At 41.2% G+C, this 17,313-nt stretch overlaps 1 protein-coding gene and 1 long non-coding RNA gene across 5 annotated transcripts in view; one reads left to right on the forward strand and one right to left on the reverse strand.

The window, feature by feature from the left end:
• The window catches only part of RNF144B (ring finger protein 144B), a 142,559-nt gene that overhangs the window by 63,200 nt on the left and 62,046 nt on the right, over nt 1-17,313 (reverse strand). The window contains exon 1 of one of the 4 annotated variants that reach the window (XM_006121825.5): nt 15,687-16,034. The exons of the other annotated variants lie outside the window; for them this stretch is intronic. The gene's annotated coding sequence lies outside the window, so the exon portion shown is untranslated. Of the gene's footprint in view, nt 1-15,686; nt 16,035-17,313 lie in introns of those variants that run through there. 4 annotated transcript variants of the gene reach the window in all.
• Nucleotides 12,385-17,313, forward strand: part of LOC142827161 (uncharacterized) — a 50,062-nt gene continuing 45,133 nt past the window's right edge. Inside the window, exon 1 of the long non-coding RNA XR_012901628.2 lies at nt 12,385-12,498. This is a non-coding gene — a long non-coding RNA (uncharacterized LOC142827161). The remainder of the gene's footprint in view (nt 12,499-17,313) is intronic.

Consider the following 17,313-nt stretch of genomic DNA (forward strand, 5'->3'; position numbering starts at 1 on the left):
TGCTAGGTTTGCAGTGCTTATTAATGAGAGAAGAAAGGTTAATGAGACTCAAGTTAATAGATGTATTAAATAATATTAAAGATAGTCAACAATTGTCAAAGTAACAGTAGCTACTGTAAACATACCAGTTTACACTCTGATTCTCCACTATGTCTAAGCTGTGCATGGATACAGTGGAGAGTGGTGCTACAAGGAGTTGGTTGTGCTTCCCTGATCCTCAGCTACTTCCCCTGGGTAAGTGCTCAAGTCACATGGGAAGATGCTCAATCCTTATCTGCAAAGAGCAGAGTGTTTGGCTCCTCTACTGCCCTCTGTAATTCCCCCACATGCTTCCCCTTACACCAAGGGTAGGGCAGCAGCTGGTGCAGGAGTCAGCTGTGACAGAGATTCCCAATACATGGAGGGAATTCTGTGTGGATTTCCAACCACTGATGCAAAGTCAACATGGTGGAGGGCTAGAGAAATTGGCTCACAACAAGATCAAATCCCATTCACCTCACTTAACACATAGTACCACAATACGTGAGCAAAGGAAGCAGTATTTCACCCAGGGCATGTCTACACTGGTAAATTATTTTGAAATAACTCTTGAAATAATAAATTTTGAAATTGTAATAATTTTGAATAGAAATTAGTGCATCCATATTAAGGGAACCTGCCTTGAACTATCTCGACTTAGATCCCCAGGAAGCACTGGTGAGTAACTATTTTGAATTACTCTGGAGAGTAGTTATTTCAAATAGTAGCACTGGAGCATGAAAACACTGCCACTATTTTGAAATTAGCATTATGCCGCATGGAAGGCAGGAGTTCTTATTTAAAAATAAGCAGCTCCTTATTTTGAAATAACAGGCTGGGTAGATACCCTTTTAGATACCTGAAAACCGCTATCATGTCCCCTCTTGGTCTTCTCCTTCCCAAACTAAACAAGCCCAATTCTTTCAGTCTTCCTTCATAGGTCATGTTCTCTAGACCTTTAATCATTCTTGTTGCTCTTCTCTGGACCTTCTCCAATTTCTCCACATTTTTTAGAAATGTGGTGCCCAGAATTGGACACAATACTCCAATTGAGGCTTAATCAGCGCAGAGAAGAGCGGAAGAATGACTTCTTGTGTCTTGCTCACAACACTACCATTAATACATCCCAGAATCATGTTTGCTTTTTTCTTTATTTTTTATTTTTTGCAATAGCATCACACTGTTGACTCATATTTAGCTTGTGGTCCACTATGACCTCTAGATCCCTTTCTGCAGTACTCCTTCCTAGACAGTCACTTCCCATTCTCTGTGTGTGAAACTGATTGTTCCTTCCTAAGTGGAGTACTTTACATTTAGGCCTATGCAGAGCAGTCAATCCATAAACCATCTTCTAACTGGCACACAGGTAAATTGGAACCAATGAAAGTTTTGCAGGCTTATTTTAGTTAATAACAGAGGCCACCAAAGTGCCTTTATAATAGATTCAAATTCACATTAGCGTTGCCAACTGTCTAATTTTGCAAACCCAAATACTCTTTCCCTGACCCGTTTTGCCCCTTCCCTAAGATCATGCCCTTGTCCTGCCCCTTCTCAGAGGCCCTACCCCCACTCACTCCATCCCTTTGCCTTTGTCACTCACTCTCTCCTACCCTCATTCACTTTCACCAGGCTGGGCCTGGAAGTTGGTGTGAAGGAGGGGTGATGGGCTCTAGGAGGGAGTTTGGGTGTGGCGTGCAGTCTCTGGGCTGTAGGTGGGGACCTGTAGGTGGTGTTCCAGTTTGGGGTACAGACTAGTGATAGTCAGGTAACTTTAATGCAATGTTGTTCATTTACAAAGAATGTACATGCCCTGTGTCTCTGAACAAAAAAAGAATAAAGTGGTAGGAAACAAACTGTTTCTCACAGAATCAAAACCACTCTTTTCATCTTGAAGCCCTGGCTCAAAAATAGATAAAACCAAACAGACAAACAATCTTTCCCTAGGTTTCTTCCAGAGTCAGCCACCTGCTTTTAGCTGTTCCTTCTGGCTGTCTCTCTCTCGCTTTGTCATCTTCTTGCCTGACCTCAGTTTCTTCACACACACACACACACACACACACACACACACACACATTTAGGGCTCAAATTGCAGATCGACACAGCCTGTAACTTGAAATAAGATATGCAATCTGAGCTACGCAAATTGCGTATCTTATTTCAATGCTATTTCAAAATAGCTTATTTTGTCATTTGGCACTGTCTACACAGGGCTGAATTTCGAAATAAAGCATTATTCTGAAATGTCCCTCACTCCTTCTAGAATAAGGTTTATAGGAAGATCGGAATAGTGAGCCCAAAATAACAGGCTTGCTGTTAAGATACAGGATAGCTATTTCAGGATACTTGGTATCCCAAAATAGTGCTGCAGTATAGACATACCCTCACTGAAAACAATACTCATCCCAAAATTCTGGGGTGAGTTCATATTCCCTATTGTTTTCAGATGGACTTATGCTTAGTTACGTTCAGGGCTCGCCGAGCCTTGCTCGCCAGCCGCGCTGTCCGGCGTTCTGCACGTGCGCAGATCGCCCGAACCCGGCTCTTCCGGGATATAATCTACTCGCCTGTGGTGAGTAGATTACATAGATTGTCGAGCCCTGGTTATGTTAATTGAAAAATATGTTCAGACCTACCAAACTGACATCAATCGCACAAGATTTTGCCCAGTCTAACAGTATAATTTAAAACTGAGTGGACTAGAGCTCAGGGCATAACTGTTCAATAAACTGCTTCACTGAACAATAAAGTCTGTGTTCAGAAAACAGCTGATAGTTACAGTATTTCAGAAATGCTTTAACCCCTCCAGGGAGGTTCTACATTAGATTTCATCCTTGATGTAAATCAGAGACATTATGCCAGAGATGCAATATTATGCAATGGTTGCCTCACAAGTTAAAAAAAAGCAACGGGTTGTCTGTTTTACCGTACATACTTTTCAAGAAGTATAGTGTTTGCTTAAATTGCAACAGCTTTGTCAGATGTGCTCACATTTCCATAACAATAAAAATAACAGCTTTGGTGCTACATGACCAGGTAGGTCCTGCCAAAGCAATGCTTCTGAAAGTGCTACCAGCCCTTATGTTGTTTAAGTTTATCCTGTACAGACTAACTCAGCTACCCCCTGAAGCTATAGAGAAGGTAAGTCCAGGAGAGGGCAAACTGCAGAGGAATGCAATGTGTTGAGTACTGAACACAGGCATTTTGTTGTCTCCAGGATGTGACAGGGCTTTGTTTTTCAAAGCACCACTGAAATGTCTCAGCCCAACCCAGAAGCAAGAAAACAAAGGCATCCTCAAAACAAAATGAAGCTGGCCTAGAGGTGTGTGAATGAATACAGTCAGAAAAATAGAGGAAGAGTTAAAAATAAAAAACAAACAAAACAAACAACAGAAGCATTCAACCAGTGCATAGTTGTTGTTAGTCCAGCAGGCTTTCTGGCACTGGGGTGTCCTGTTCTTAGAAAGCTGCTTGCGCTTGGTGGAAAAAACAAATTTCAAGGAAAAAAATAATTGTAAATCCACTAATTGCTCAGGAATGTATCTAGCCTGCCTTGTGTCTGTTTCCACTTAGTTGCCAGTGACTGGAGCGGGGGGAATAATCACTAGGGGCATACTCTATGCGCTCTATTCACCTCCGTGGACAAAGAGCAGTGCAAATTATATCATTTATTACTAATGGGGGCCTCTTTGCATAAATAATTCACCACAAGGAAAGGACATTTGTACTACTAGCCTCCCTCAAGGTTTTCACCCTGTAGGGTTCCAGGATAGAAGTTTCAAACTCTGTTTGTTGGAACACCACAATTAGAGGCTAAAGTTGATGTTGTTCAGGGGTAAATATGGTTCTATGTTAATATATCAAAAACATCTATTGTTTGACTTGTCATAACCAGATAAGATATTACCTATTAGACAAAATTCATTCTTATTGCGACCAGCAATGGATCCCTCTGGATTTAACTATTTAAAGCTAAAAAGTACTATTACAGTATAATTATTTTCAAACACTCTGTTCTGCAATAAATGTAACTAAGGAACTAAGTCAGCCCCTGCATTTGCAAACAAGATTCCACTGAAGTCAACAGTGCTGTATGTGTTTACCCACAGCTCAAATTAAAAGGTTCCAAGAAAGGGGAATAAGGAAACAGGAGAAATGAGGATCCAGGAACTGCACAATAAGTGTTGGTCGTGGTTTTTTCAGCATGGTCTACACTATGAAACCATCACTTCTCTCCAGCTACTGGCTGCATAGCCATCCTGTTCCTCTTGAGTCCACAGGCCCATACTGGTGCCTCTCACTTCCTCCTGGTGAGCATAAGCTGGGCACAGCCTGCAGGGGCATTTCAGCAGGGGCTGGAACTGGGGACTGCCAGAGCCAGCGCTGAGCCCACAGAATGGGACTGAGGGCTGGTGGAGCCTCCGTGCTGAGCCTAGGTAGTGGACCATATGCTCCATAGGGCACCACTAAATTTGGGGCACCAACATGACTGGGTGCTCCAAACTCTAGTGATACCCTGCAGCTGAGTATGCTACATATGTCTACAGATGGCTTTGTACACACACCTTTGCTCAAAATAGCATCTCTGCTGGACAATATAACAGTCCTATTTATGTCTTGGAAATTTGCAAACGCTACCTCCAGCTGAAACATGCCATGTGCCATTCAAAACCTCTCTACCATAGTGCTTATTGCTTCTTTTCCTGCTGGTCAACCGTATGTCTCAGGCTTCCCCCTGTTCAAGACAGTGGAACTATCATGTGTGTTAAATATTAGGTGGATTGAATGGAAGTCACTTTTAATGTAGGAGTAAATACGGGGGGGGCTCTAGATATTCTTGGTTCACCATTGTATTAATGCCTTCAGCTTTGAGCCAACTTATTTAATTATGAGATTTAAAAAAAAAAAAATCACCCATTTCAACTGACAGCAACATTTCAAAAAGCAAAGTTTCAAAGCACGGACTCTCCCTTTCTGGTTAATGAAGAACTCCATTTATTTTGCAGTGCATTTCATGCTATCCCACCACTGTTAAAACAAAAGAACTTAAGCCGAAGATTGTGTTCTGCTTGGGCATAAAGATTGCATAGCCATACAGCTCTCTTGGCACTGGCTGTATAGCTTGTGGTTCCCTTCACTTCCTGCACCAACTCTGGAAGCTGCAACCTGGTAAATGGAAATATGGTGCATCTTCCCAGTTATTGCCAATCCTTCTCTGCCTTTTGAGGATGTACTTCAGGGTAGCCTCCTCTGACATAGCAATGGCCCACAGAAGAGGATGTGCAGTTAGTAGCCTGTCTCTGCTGCCCACCCACCACCAACACCCATCTGCTGGTCACCCTTCCTCCTTTGAACCATCACCCGCCTGTAGATGCTCGTGGAATTATTAACAATCACTCCAGGAGCCCTCAAAGCCTGCCTCCATCCTCCCACCAGCTCGGGGTTTCTCTGCAAACAGGCAAGAGCTTTAGAACATGTCTTACCATTTCCAGGCTCACCCAAGACTGGGAAGAACTTATGAGAATGATATTTAAAAAAAAAAAAAAAAAAAAAAAAAAAAAAAAGGGAAAAGCATTGCTGGCATGAAGACTACAATCTGCACAATAACTACTTGTTCTTTCTCTTCCCCCTCCTCACCCATAGCACCTGACATTTCAGCAGTCATGGACAGATGTGTTAATGCTAAGTAAAAGCTCCTCCAATCTATGCAGGAGAAAAAGAAAGTCAAGAGATTAAGTGTTTACCAACCTAGTATCCACAACCCAGGAGAAGGATAAAAAGATCAGAGAGAGGAGAATAAGTTTCATTAAATCTGAGAAGGAGTGAGATAAGGTCAGGATTTGTTAGGAACACCTGCTGGGGGAGGATGGAGAACCCTACTGGAGGACACAGTAACACTATGTTCAAGGAAAGTGCCATATCCTAGGTGTCTCCTGGTGTCCTCTTCTTTGAGAAACTCTGCTCACTGGGATCACCTTTCACTTCACCTACTTTCAGGTAGGAATAAGAGATCCTCCGGAAAAGGGCTTTATTCCGGAGTATCGCGCCAGTCTAGACGCTTTTTTCCAGCTTTACCCCAAGCCGGAAAAAAGCGGCAGACATGTTTATTTAAATCCCGCAGGGGATATTTAAATCCCCCGCGGATTTCCCTATTCTGACTTACCTGCTTTGCATGACTTTTCCAGAGAAGGGGTCAGTCTAGACGTAGCCTATGGCTGTGTCTACATTGGCACCCCTTTCGGAAAAGGAATGCTAATGTAGCACTTTGGAATAGGCAAATCCGTGGGGGGATTTAAATATCCCCCATGGTATTTGCATTAACATGGCTACCGCTTTTTTCCAGCTTGGGGGAAAAGCCGGAGAAAAGCGCCAGTCTAGACGTTATTCTCCGGAAAATAAAGCCTTTTCTGGAGGATTTCCTATTTTCAAATCTTAAAATAAAATATTTACAGAGCAAAAGACCCATCATGAAAGAAGAGATGTTTAAAGATCAAACAGCTTGTGCAAGTATGCTGTCTGGCATAAAATACAACAAAAGCAATTTCTCTCATTGTTTCCATTGGGAATGCTTGAAAAATTTAGCACTTCCACTGCTGTATAAGAAGCACTGGATATGCAAAGTTTTTTTCGTGTCGTGCTGGTAACCAAAAAATAAATAAAATATTTCAGAGAACGCAGTGAGTGGGAAACCCTCTGACACAAAGTGTTTTTAATTAGTGCAATCACAGTCTGTTACATTAACTAGTTTCCTGCTGCTAGGTAGTCTCCTATATGTAATCAATTCTTCTGTTGTTCTGTTAGCATTTTAGGTAACCTGAAACATACATTTTAACAGCTTCGTGATTTCAGAGCCATTGTGAACAAATAGATATCCTCACATCATCAGGGCAAGTAGGTATACTTTAATTAAAACAAAAGAATAATACAGTATTTATCCAAATCTCTCCAGTCCACAGCTGTGTTGCTGCAATGTGTGTGGGCATAACTGTAGAATACTATAGCACTCCTTTAAGAGTATGCATAATCAGGGAGATTTTAGAAACTGAGTCTTCATAGTAGCTTGTAACACCCTCTTTTCATTTTAAAACCTACTTGGAGACTTTTAGTAAGGGGATAATTAATCTTGACAAAATACAATGAACCAAATTCAGTATTCATATAATAGATGCAATAGCATGGGTTCCAATTAATGCTCATTATAATGTTGCAGGGTCTTTTATTATACCTATCACTAGGAATCAGGATGGGAGGAAAAATGTAGGCAGTTTGGTTTTATGTTCTTATTTTTATGTAAGATTTTTAAAACTAATCAGTAGTCTATGATTAAACGGGAGCTGTCATTATGCAGCTGAAAGAAAGCTAAGTGAAACTCCTCCAGATCCCAACACTACAACATCCGTAATTGGCTGTAATAAAATTAGGCTTCTTTTTGTTACTAAACTGAACTGCATACCTGGAAAATGGTCTTTATGGAATCACCTGACTGGACAGTCACCAAACAGCAATTTTTTTAAAATGAAGCCCAGAAGGGCGCATTGCAATCATCGCATCCAACACTGGGGCTATTAAATTTCATCCAATAATTCCTAAGTGGAACCCAGTAATCTTATAGTTGACTACAGCATATCTATATAATCATAATGCACTGTAGTAAAAGCAGGATGTGGTAGGTATCTGTGGGCCCACTGACATCTATGATAAAATTCCCATAGATTTCCATGGAAATAGGAGCAAGTCCATTGGATTTAATGCTTTTATTTCAGTGACTAAGAAGCAAGTCCAGAAAGATCTGGAGCAAATTGGGGAAAAAAAAAATCTATATACATCACATTTCCAAGTATTTTCTAAATGTGAAGTAACAGCAAAATCATAACAGGAATTCTAAGAATTGCTCATAGGAATGCAATTCAGATCTAAGAATTAAAACTAAATTAATCCAGACTGACAACACTATATAATACTTGTTAATCCTAAAGTACAGTGACTTCCCAAACAATTATTTTAGTGTGCGCTGTATTAGTGTTAAGAACAACAACAACAACGACACCACTTCTCTACCCAAAGAACTCACCGTTCAGATTTCCATTTACATAATTAACAGAAGCAAATGTTAGTTTGCTCCTCCATAATAGTAATAGTTTTCCATTGTACAGTAAAATACTTCACTAATTATTTTAAACAAAAGGATGTTATGCAAGATGATTGAGGATTTTTTTTTATTTATTTTTAAACGCACTGAATCAAGGTCAACATTTATGGAAATGAGTCATCCTCACAATTTTTGTATCTGTTCTTAGGAAATCTTGAGATTTTTCCTGAATTAATGTCTCACCAATTTCAATAGGTAAAAAAGTAAAAAAAAAAATAAGTGGAGAGAGAAAGGAAGTAAAAAGTAAGTGGAGAGAGAACGGGAGGGATGATTTCTTTCTATGATAAAACCTGCAAGAAGGGATAAGGGGAGAAAGGCTCCCGTCACTAAGTTCCCCTCTCATTGTTCCATCAGATGTTTGTGTTGCAGTTTGTTTCCTCTCCCTCCCCAGCCTGCCTGTGAAATGAACCATGGATCCAGCCCTGAAACGCCATGGTCCTAGGCAGAGAGAAGGAGATTGTTTTGCTAGAGGCATCAACTATGTACTGATTCTGAGACCCAGGGCCTTCTGTCACACTTTGTAGCATAGAAACTGGGGTGCTGGAACTAGAGGTACTGCCTCACCCCTTGGCTTAGCATGAGTCGCCTCATATATCAGCTTTACAATTTGGTTCAAAGTCTCTCAGCAACCCCACCATACAAATTGTTCCAGCACCCCGGCTTCCTAGGAATATAGTTCCATCCATCACCCTCCCGCTGCAGTTTGCCAAGGCAAGGCATCTTTAATCTCTGCCAGGAACTGCATGCACAGTCCATTGGTGCAAACATTGTGATTCTTACAAGATATAGAAATATCCATAGAGAAATGTTAAGTGGTAGGTTAAACATGCATATCCTAACAGCAATTATTGTCTAATAAATACCTACTGTGAGATTGCAATTTCTTGCTTGTAGGTATTTATTCTGACATAACAGGACACATTTCACTCTGCATTTTATAGTTGTACAGCAGGGGAAAGGAACCTATAACTCAACCTGTAGCCTGCCTTGATTGGACCCATGAGGATCAGGGCTCACTCCCCCTCTCCCCCAGTGGCACAAGTTAGCACTAGTGACCCAGCCACATGGGGGGCACCATGGCAGGAGCACCAGAAATGGCTCTGCACTGTGGGGAGCCCAATCAAGCCAAGCCATCTGGCAGAAGGGAGGAAGTGACTCTGCTCACTGCAGGGAAGCTCTCCCTGCAAGCACTGCCACCCATTGGCCAGGAATCACAGCCAATGGGAGCAGCGGAGGGGGGTGCCTGCAAGAAGCACTTCCCTGCAGCGTGCAGAACCTCATGAAGACACTTATGCCCCCCTGGGAGCTCTACCAGGCAGGCCTCCTTCCTGTCCAGATCCTACACCTCCACCCCCTGCCTACTCCCTAGCAGCTCCCTCCCACACACCGAACTCCTCATCTTTGGCCCCACCCCAGAGCCTATGAGGACCCACCAAATTAATTAGAAGAGTTAATCTAGCCCTGGGGGGTAAATTCTGAGCCTCAGTGGCTTCCCCTGGAGGGCCAGACTTGAGGGGAGCCACATAGAATACTACATCTTCTTATCCCCCCCGTTTTTTCCCCCCTCACTTGTATGTGGCCCCAGATTGATTGGTCTGTGGGTCAGCAGACCCGCTCCTGCTATGGAGAAGGGCCTTAGATTTTCTTATCGGAGTTCACCCAAAAAGCTTGAGAAGGGTTAGGAAGTTGGTCTGCTGAACAATGGTGAAAGTAAAATTAATTTCTTCCTGGTACAGAGGTGGAGGGGAGAGATGTGTAAAAAGGCTAAAGGGAAGCCACCTGACCTCTCCATGTGACTGCCCTGCCCCCAGCCCAAGACCCCCACGCTCTTCTCCTCCCCTCCCATGTTTCCTGGGGGAAGCAGGGGTTGGGGCAGTACAACAGCCAGAGTAGCTGCCAATGTTTTGCTGCTTTCCCCACTGGAAGAAGCAGCAATGCGCAGAGAAAGGAGCAGATCGCAAGCAGTTCCTCCAGCCACCGTGCCACTCCCAGCTCCCCACACCTACCCCTGTTCTCCTGAGAGACAGTATATTAAAGTATAAATAGTGGACAGTCTCATAAGACAAAATTCAGCCCTGACGAAGCTGTGTACAGCTCTTTTGCATCAAAAAGAGAAGTAATTGCAAACATAATAATAATGCATCATATCATGTCATGTCAAACACAGGGTTTTCAAGCCTCTAAAGTTACTCACTTGAAGTCATGAAATAATAATCTGTATCATCCGCCATCTATATAAAAAGTTTCTGTCACCCATCCAGAGAAAGTTCTTCCTTTTATCGATGACTCATGTTTTGTTCTCCTAGATACATTTCCTAGTTTATTCTCATTACTATTGCAGATTAATAAGGGTGCAAATACGTCTGTTATGAGCTTTACTTCCAGGAATGACTTTCAGTGTAAGTAGGAGGGAATGTGGGCATGACAGCTTAATAATTTTTTTCCTTGAAAAAGTAATTGTATACTCTGATCATGCCTCACTCAGACACAGAGACGGCCTACAGAACAACTCCCTCTGCCTGGCATGTCAAAGAACTCTCCAAGAAGGAACCCTACTTCGTTATAGTATCACACTGATGTACTTTAAGAAATAGCAGGGTCTGAACACACCAAAGTTTGTGGTTTCTGACATGTTCAACATTGTGGCCTACCACTGCAACCTCTAAAATCAACAGGTGTTTTACCAATAACCTCAGTGAGAGTAGAAAAAGAGCAATGCTGAGTTCTCCTGAAAACCTATCCAATGAGTCCCAATCCTGAAGCCATCATATAAGTGATCCCACTGAAATCATAAGTAAACACTGAAAGGGTCAGCCCCAAAATCTTATTTGAAAGGCACAGCAAGTCAGAGCAATGCTGAATTCTCTAGTTATGTTTATATAATATATATATATATATATATATATATATATACACACACACACACACACACACACACACCCCTTAGATTACAGATAGTTTTATACAATCTTACTTTTATATAATTATAAAACAATTACACACAAAATTGTGCATCAATTAAAATTTCAAGGTATAGTAGCACACGTAGGCTCATAGTACTTTTAAGGAATCACATCTAGAGCTGGAATTGATTTCCAATTACAGTGCTTCTCTAACCTCATGTTCAGCAGAGGTGGTGGTGGGTGGGTGGTTTTTTTTAAACAGAGGTATAGTGCAGTCTACCTGCACCTTCAATAAACCCCTTCTCTTATAATTAAGGAGAGTACACTTAAAGAAACCAGAAATAGAGTGCAGTGATCTCACTGCATATCTGCATGTGCAGATACTTACAATATCAGCAAAACAGGAATAGGTGTTCAGAAATTTTAATTTAAAACATAGTTGTGTTTGCAATGCCGTTAGTCTCATTCCACATTCCTTTATTAATTAAAATACACATCCCACTTTGGGGGAGGGGGGAGTATTCGAAGCACTCAGGTCTGTTTTAATTCTGTTCTCATTTACGTTGATGAAAGTTTTACTGTAGATGAATAGAAGTCTTGCTAGAGTAAGGACAGCAGAATTTGAGATCATATAGTTTTATTTTAATGAGTGTTTTAATGTTTACTGATATCTCTGATCACCTCTAATATCATTAACTCACAGGCATTTACCTTCCTTCCCCCCCCCCCACCCCGTGCATCCCCCTTCTGTTCTGAAATGTGATTTGTCCTTTTCATATGTGTTCATTTTTTTTAATTGTATCCTTTGGTATATATGGCTGTGACTATTTTCTTCCACTATTTGATCTGAGGAAGTGGGTCTGGCCCACGAAAGCTCATCATCTAATAAACCATCTTGTTAGTCTTTAAAGTGCTACATAGTCCTGCATTTTGTTAATGTTTACTGGCACTGATGCCTACTCTTTCCTTCTGAATCAAATCCATTTTATCCAAGATTGAGGTAGAAAGGAATTACTGAGCACTGAATTTTCTTCCTGGATCAGCACAAAATTATTTGGCTCAGATAACTCAGCAAATATTTGTGAAACAGTGGGTAAATTTGCAGTGTATGTTGGCCCTTCCCTCTGTGTGCTGCAGAGGTTCAGATATCCTGTGTTTTTACACAGCTATGCTGCAATAGGAACCATATTAATACAGACTGCATCCAGTGTTGTTTATTTTTTTCCCCTATATGACCTGTTCTGCTCTGTTTAGCTTGATGTTTCCTTTTATTTGCAAAAAGCAGCTTATTTTTAAACTAGGTTCCTAGACCTGCAGGTTTTCCTCAACAGAGCAAAGTGCTTTGCCCAGTTGGGCTGAGGCAAGCATGGAGCCAGCAAGCACAAGCTGTTCCCATGTCTCCGGGGTTCCTCAGTGAGAGGAGGAAGTACAGTAAGTACAATGTTCACAATCTAGTGAAAGGTAAGGTAGCCTCTGTTTTGATTTGTGCAAGGGAGTCCCTTTGAACTCGAGCCAGCTCCACATCCTAAACAACTCCACATTACAGATGGATGCAACAAGAAAAGATGAAAAAACGTCTCAGAGAGGGAGCCATGTTAGTCTGTAACTTGAAAAACAAAGAGTAGTCCTGTAGCACCTCTGGGCACACCTACACAGCAGGGCTAAAGCCGAAATAAGTTACACAACTTGAGCTACGTCAATTGCGTAGCTTAAGTCGAAATAGCTTATTTTGGCTTTTGGTGCTGTCTACACAGCAGGAAGTCCAATTTAGAGCACTCGTCCTCCATCTTCCCTTACACCTCTTAAAATGAGGGTTACAGGAGTCCAAGTAAGAAGTCCTCCAGCTCGACATCATTAAGACATTGTGTTGAAATAACTGCTTGCTGTGTAGACACGGACTATGTTATTTGGGAATAAAGTTAGTTATTCCAAAATAATGTTTTTGTGTAGACATAGCTTTGGAGACTAACAAATATATAGGATCATGAGCTTTCATGGGCAAAACCCTCTTCTTCAGATGAACAAAGTATGACTGAGGCTGCAATAATGGCTTTAGGTTTCATTATGCTACCAGCTCAGGAGGTATTTGTGTATCTGATCTGGATCATATCTTGATATTATTATTTTAGACATATTTAAGTAGGTCTTTATCCTCCACATCCCAGTCTCCCTGTCCCCTAAGAACATAAAAGGGGAGAAGTTAAAGCTCTAAGAATGACTGAGGCCTCGCCCCACAGGCTTATTCCTATAGGCACTCTGGATTTGGTACCTCCACTGAAGTCAATGGCAGTTCCCTACAAGGACATTCACAGGAAGAAACCACATGGACTCATGTTATGGGTATTGTACGAGGTGTACTATTGAACTGAGAGTCATGATAGCTCCTTCTGTTTCTTTGTAAAATGACTCACTTACATTCAAAATAGTCCCATGAAGAGATTTGATTATAGGAGAAATTACTTCTCCCAGGTGGGAAAACACTGATAAACTGCTCTTTCACTTTTCTAATTCCTGTGAAGCACTGAGGCAAAATCCTTAAAACTATTTAGATGCCAAACTTCTATATAATAAATTAACATTGGGAGCCTAAATGCCTTGAAGGATCTGGACCTTTTTTAGTGTGGCTTTGGGTACAATACAAGATCCTGACTAGAAAGATAAACAATAACAGTATTGTACACTTACACCTTTCACCTAGGATACTTCACAGCTGTCCACACACACACACACACACACACAGTATTACTAAAATGGATCCATCTCCGCTGTGTAGAACGAGTCGTGGGCAACAACTAGCACACATTACTCTGTTCACAAGGGGAGAATAGAAATTTTAGCCCCCCAGCCAAGCCCAACTCTTACAGAAAGTGCCATAGAGACTTTAATATCCATGTAGAATAGACATATCTTACCAATATTAAACTGCAGGAAGAAAATGAGCCTGATTCTTCTCTCACGCTAGGTTTGCCATTGGTATAACTCTATTTGCTATAATAGAATAGCTCCTCATTTACAACAGTTTTATACATTGCTAAATTAGAAAAAAAGTTTAATATAATCAAAGTTGTGAATTTAAAAAAATCACTATGTAAATATTTATATTGGCATAACTCCCCTCTCCCCCATTCTCTCTCATCCCCTGCATGTGGCCAACTCTAAATTCTGATATAAACATGCTTTTTTAAAATTTAGCTTATGTCATTGGGATTGTCAAAAGGGGCTGCGCTATATCAAAAAAAGCCACTGTTACACTGGAATAAGAGTGTCCAGACAGTGGAGAAGGGTCATACCATTTCCTATATAAGCAAACTCGAATGGAGAGAACCATCAGGTGAATGTATCTAGTTCAGAAGAGATAAAGGACTGCAGCAATGCAGCCCGATTTTGGAACTTTTCTTTCAATGTAACAAAACATTCCAACCCTAATGCTTAGACTTCCAAGGCAAGCCATCTCCAATCAATGCACTCACCCTTCAGCCTGAGAGTTACTTGACTGGTCATGTTACTGCACCGACTCATGGTACGTTATAGTGCATATAAGTATTTCAGTCCTAGCCTGTGTCTATGCTAAATCCATTTCTTCAAGGATATTCAGTGATTATTTACCAAAAGAATGGCAAGTCGTGCTACACTATTTCCTTAATTATAGTCCTTCTAAATATTTAACTACCTATAGTGCTCCCTGGAGGTGGATTTTTGCATTCTAAGTGAGGGGTTTTCTATAAAGATTAGACACACAATAAGTAGGCAGAAAGTCTTTATATTTTTTTGATAACATGGAGCCTTATAATACAAAGTTAGACTGCAGTATTCTTATTTTTGAGGTAGTCTTGTACTGGGAAAGCTTTGCACTAAAAAAAAAAAAAAAAAAAAAAAAAAAAAAAAGAGAAGACTACATTTTTATATTGGTAAAAATAGTTTTCCTTTCTGTTTAGTGTAAATAAAAACTGATCCATGTTAAGAATCTACATTTAGCACTTACATGCTTAATCTCGGTTTCTGTAAACTCTGGATGGAATCAGAAGACTACACCAATACAAAGCATCCAGATCTGTAGGCTGTTTTCCCTATAGGAGCTACATGATGCTGTGACATATGGAATGTTTTTAAACCACCAGGAAATCTGTGCATTTCAAGCACAGCCTCCCTTTAGCTCATTCAGTTGTATGTTTTCAATGTGAAAGGAGTTATTGTAGATAAGCTATTGCAGATAAGCCTAAAAGATATGCCATTTTTTCCACTGCTTTCACATCCACAAATATGTCCTGATGCTGCAGCATTTTCAAACAAGCCTATCATGCAGATGCTTTAAAAAGTTACTGTCAAAACTAATTTCATTCTTGTGTAGCAAACCAACTGCATATTTAATTTTCTATGCTAGTAACAGCCAACCATCCAAGAATTCTCTTTACCTCATATGGTTCTATGCACCGTATAGTTACAGATTTCACTTAAAATCATGCACAAATATTTTCTAGCTACTTAACCTTTCCCTTTTCTTTCCTTTTCAGTATTTGACATGCACTATATACAAAATCATTTAGCCCTTTCAATCTCTCGCTTTAAGGAAAAGTAGGTTATAAAAAGGCAGAGAGACAGAGAGCTGTTTTCCAACATACCTTGCAAGAAGGATACTGTTCACTCCCAGCTGTCTGACTTTTCAATACCTTCACTCACACTTCAGTACTCCCAAGATTCAGAATCCTTCAGTCACCGTAGGCTTACGATTTGAAGCAGAAACAGCTTTCTCTCCCTCACCATTCCTCTCTTTCTCCGTGCTGCTGACAGCTTTACACTTGTTCAGGACTGTAACAGGACTTGTCTCCCAGCCCTTTCACCACTCTGATGAATAATCTCCTCCCTGCTATTAAGAGCTTGTTACCATTATATCTTAAAAAGCACGTCAGAGCTTGTATGCAGTAGCTGTGGGAAAGCTGCATTTATTTATACAGGAAGCTTGAACACAGCACTTCCTACTTCCCAGCTGAGTCTCAGTTGAACTGCAGGTGATTGCTTTAACCCTGTCAAATTCCCCCAGATGACATATACCATAGATTGAATCCAGGACCTCCACATCTAAAAAGTATAAGCTGTTATACTTGAGCAAAGGTTTTTTAGGTAGGGCTGTAACAGATGTATATCTGTGTCTGTTTCACACAGGATGTACATATGCTTGTCAGCCTATGGGGCTCATGTATGTTATAGGTATTCATGGGATGATGGGGGCTTGTGCCTGCATATTATGTACAGAGCTGCCAGCTGAATTGTGTATGTGTATAATGTCTCATGATCTAGGGCTAATTAGGAACAAACTTGTGAAGTTTTATCCTTTCTCAAAATAGCCAGTCAGCCAGACCTATCAACACTCTGGGGTTTCATGGGACTGTCTTGTTTTAACCCACAAAACCACCTTTCTTGGTTAAGTAGAACAATTTCTGCATCCAATGGCGTCCATAGCCCTATGCATGCTACACACAATATATACCATTATAGGTAGGGGCAGAGCTAAAGGCACTGACTTTTGTTTTTCTTGGTCTATGCTTTTGAAGAGGTGTGTGCTTGGGGAGGTAGGGGTCAGCCAATTGGAGGGAAAGGGAGTTATTTTCAGGATATTTGTACACTTTTCATATTCTAGTAATTGATTATGTGTCTATCATTGGTATCTTAAGTTAATCATTGCTAAAATAGTAATGAGCTACTTAATTACATTATCATGAATTACAGAATATTGAAATTATTGAATTCACCTACAAGCTATCTTTATTAGCATCCCGGTTTAAAGTCTTTATGTCTGACTGTAGCTTTCTGGATGAAACTGTCAGCAATACTGTGGCTCGCATATGCTCAATATCAAGTTTAAAACCGCACCAATGATGCTGTGACATAGGGACCACATGCAGAAGGGGCCCTGGCATCTGGATTGTGGCCCAGCCCCCTGCTGCACCTGCATGTCACCCCAAGGCCCATTCTTTGCTCAGCTTCTTCCCCCGAGGCCCTGTCCCCATTCAGCTCTTCCTCCCACCACCAAAACCCTGCCCAGTGCTTGCTCCTCCCCCCTGCTCACTCTTCTCCACCTCCTGCCCCCGTACAAGTGGTGTGGGGGCCTCAGTGGAAACAGGCTGAGCATGGGCTGGGCCTCAGGGAAGAGCACCAGTAGAGGGGGGTGTGGGGTCATGGTCCATGCACCACCCATTGCATGGACTCTTCTATATTAGGGCATTGAGCTGCTATATTCCCTACTCCCCC

This window comes from Pelodiscus sinensis, chromosome 2 (assembly GCF_052426305.1).
Source record: "Pelodiscus sinensis isolate ZL-2025 chromosome 2, ASM5242630v1, whole genome shotgun sequence".
Taxonomy (NCBI): domain Eukaryota; kingdom Metazoa; phylum Chordata; order Testudines; family Trionychidae; genus Pelodiscus; species Pelodiscus sinensis.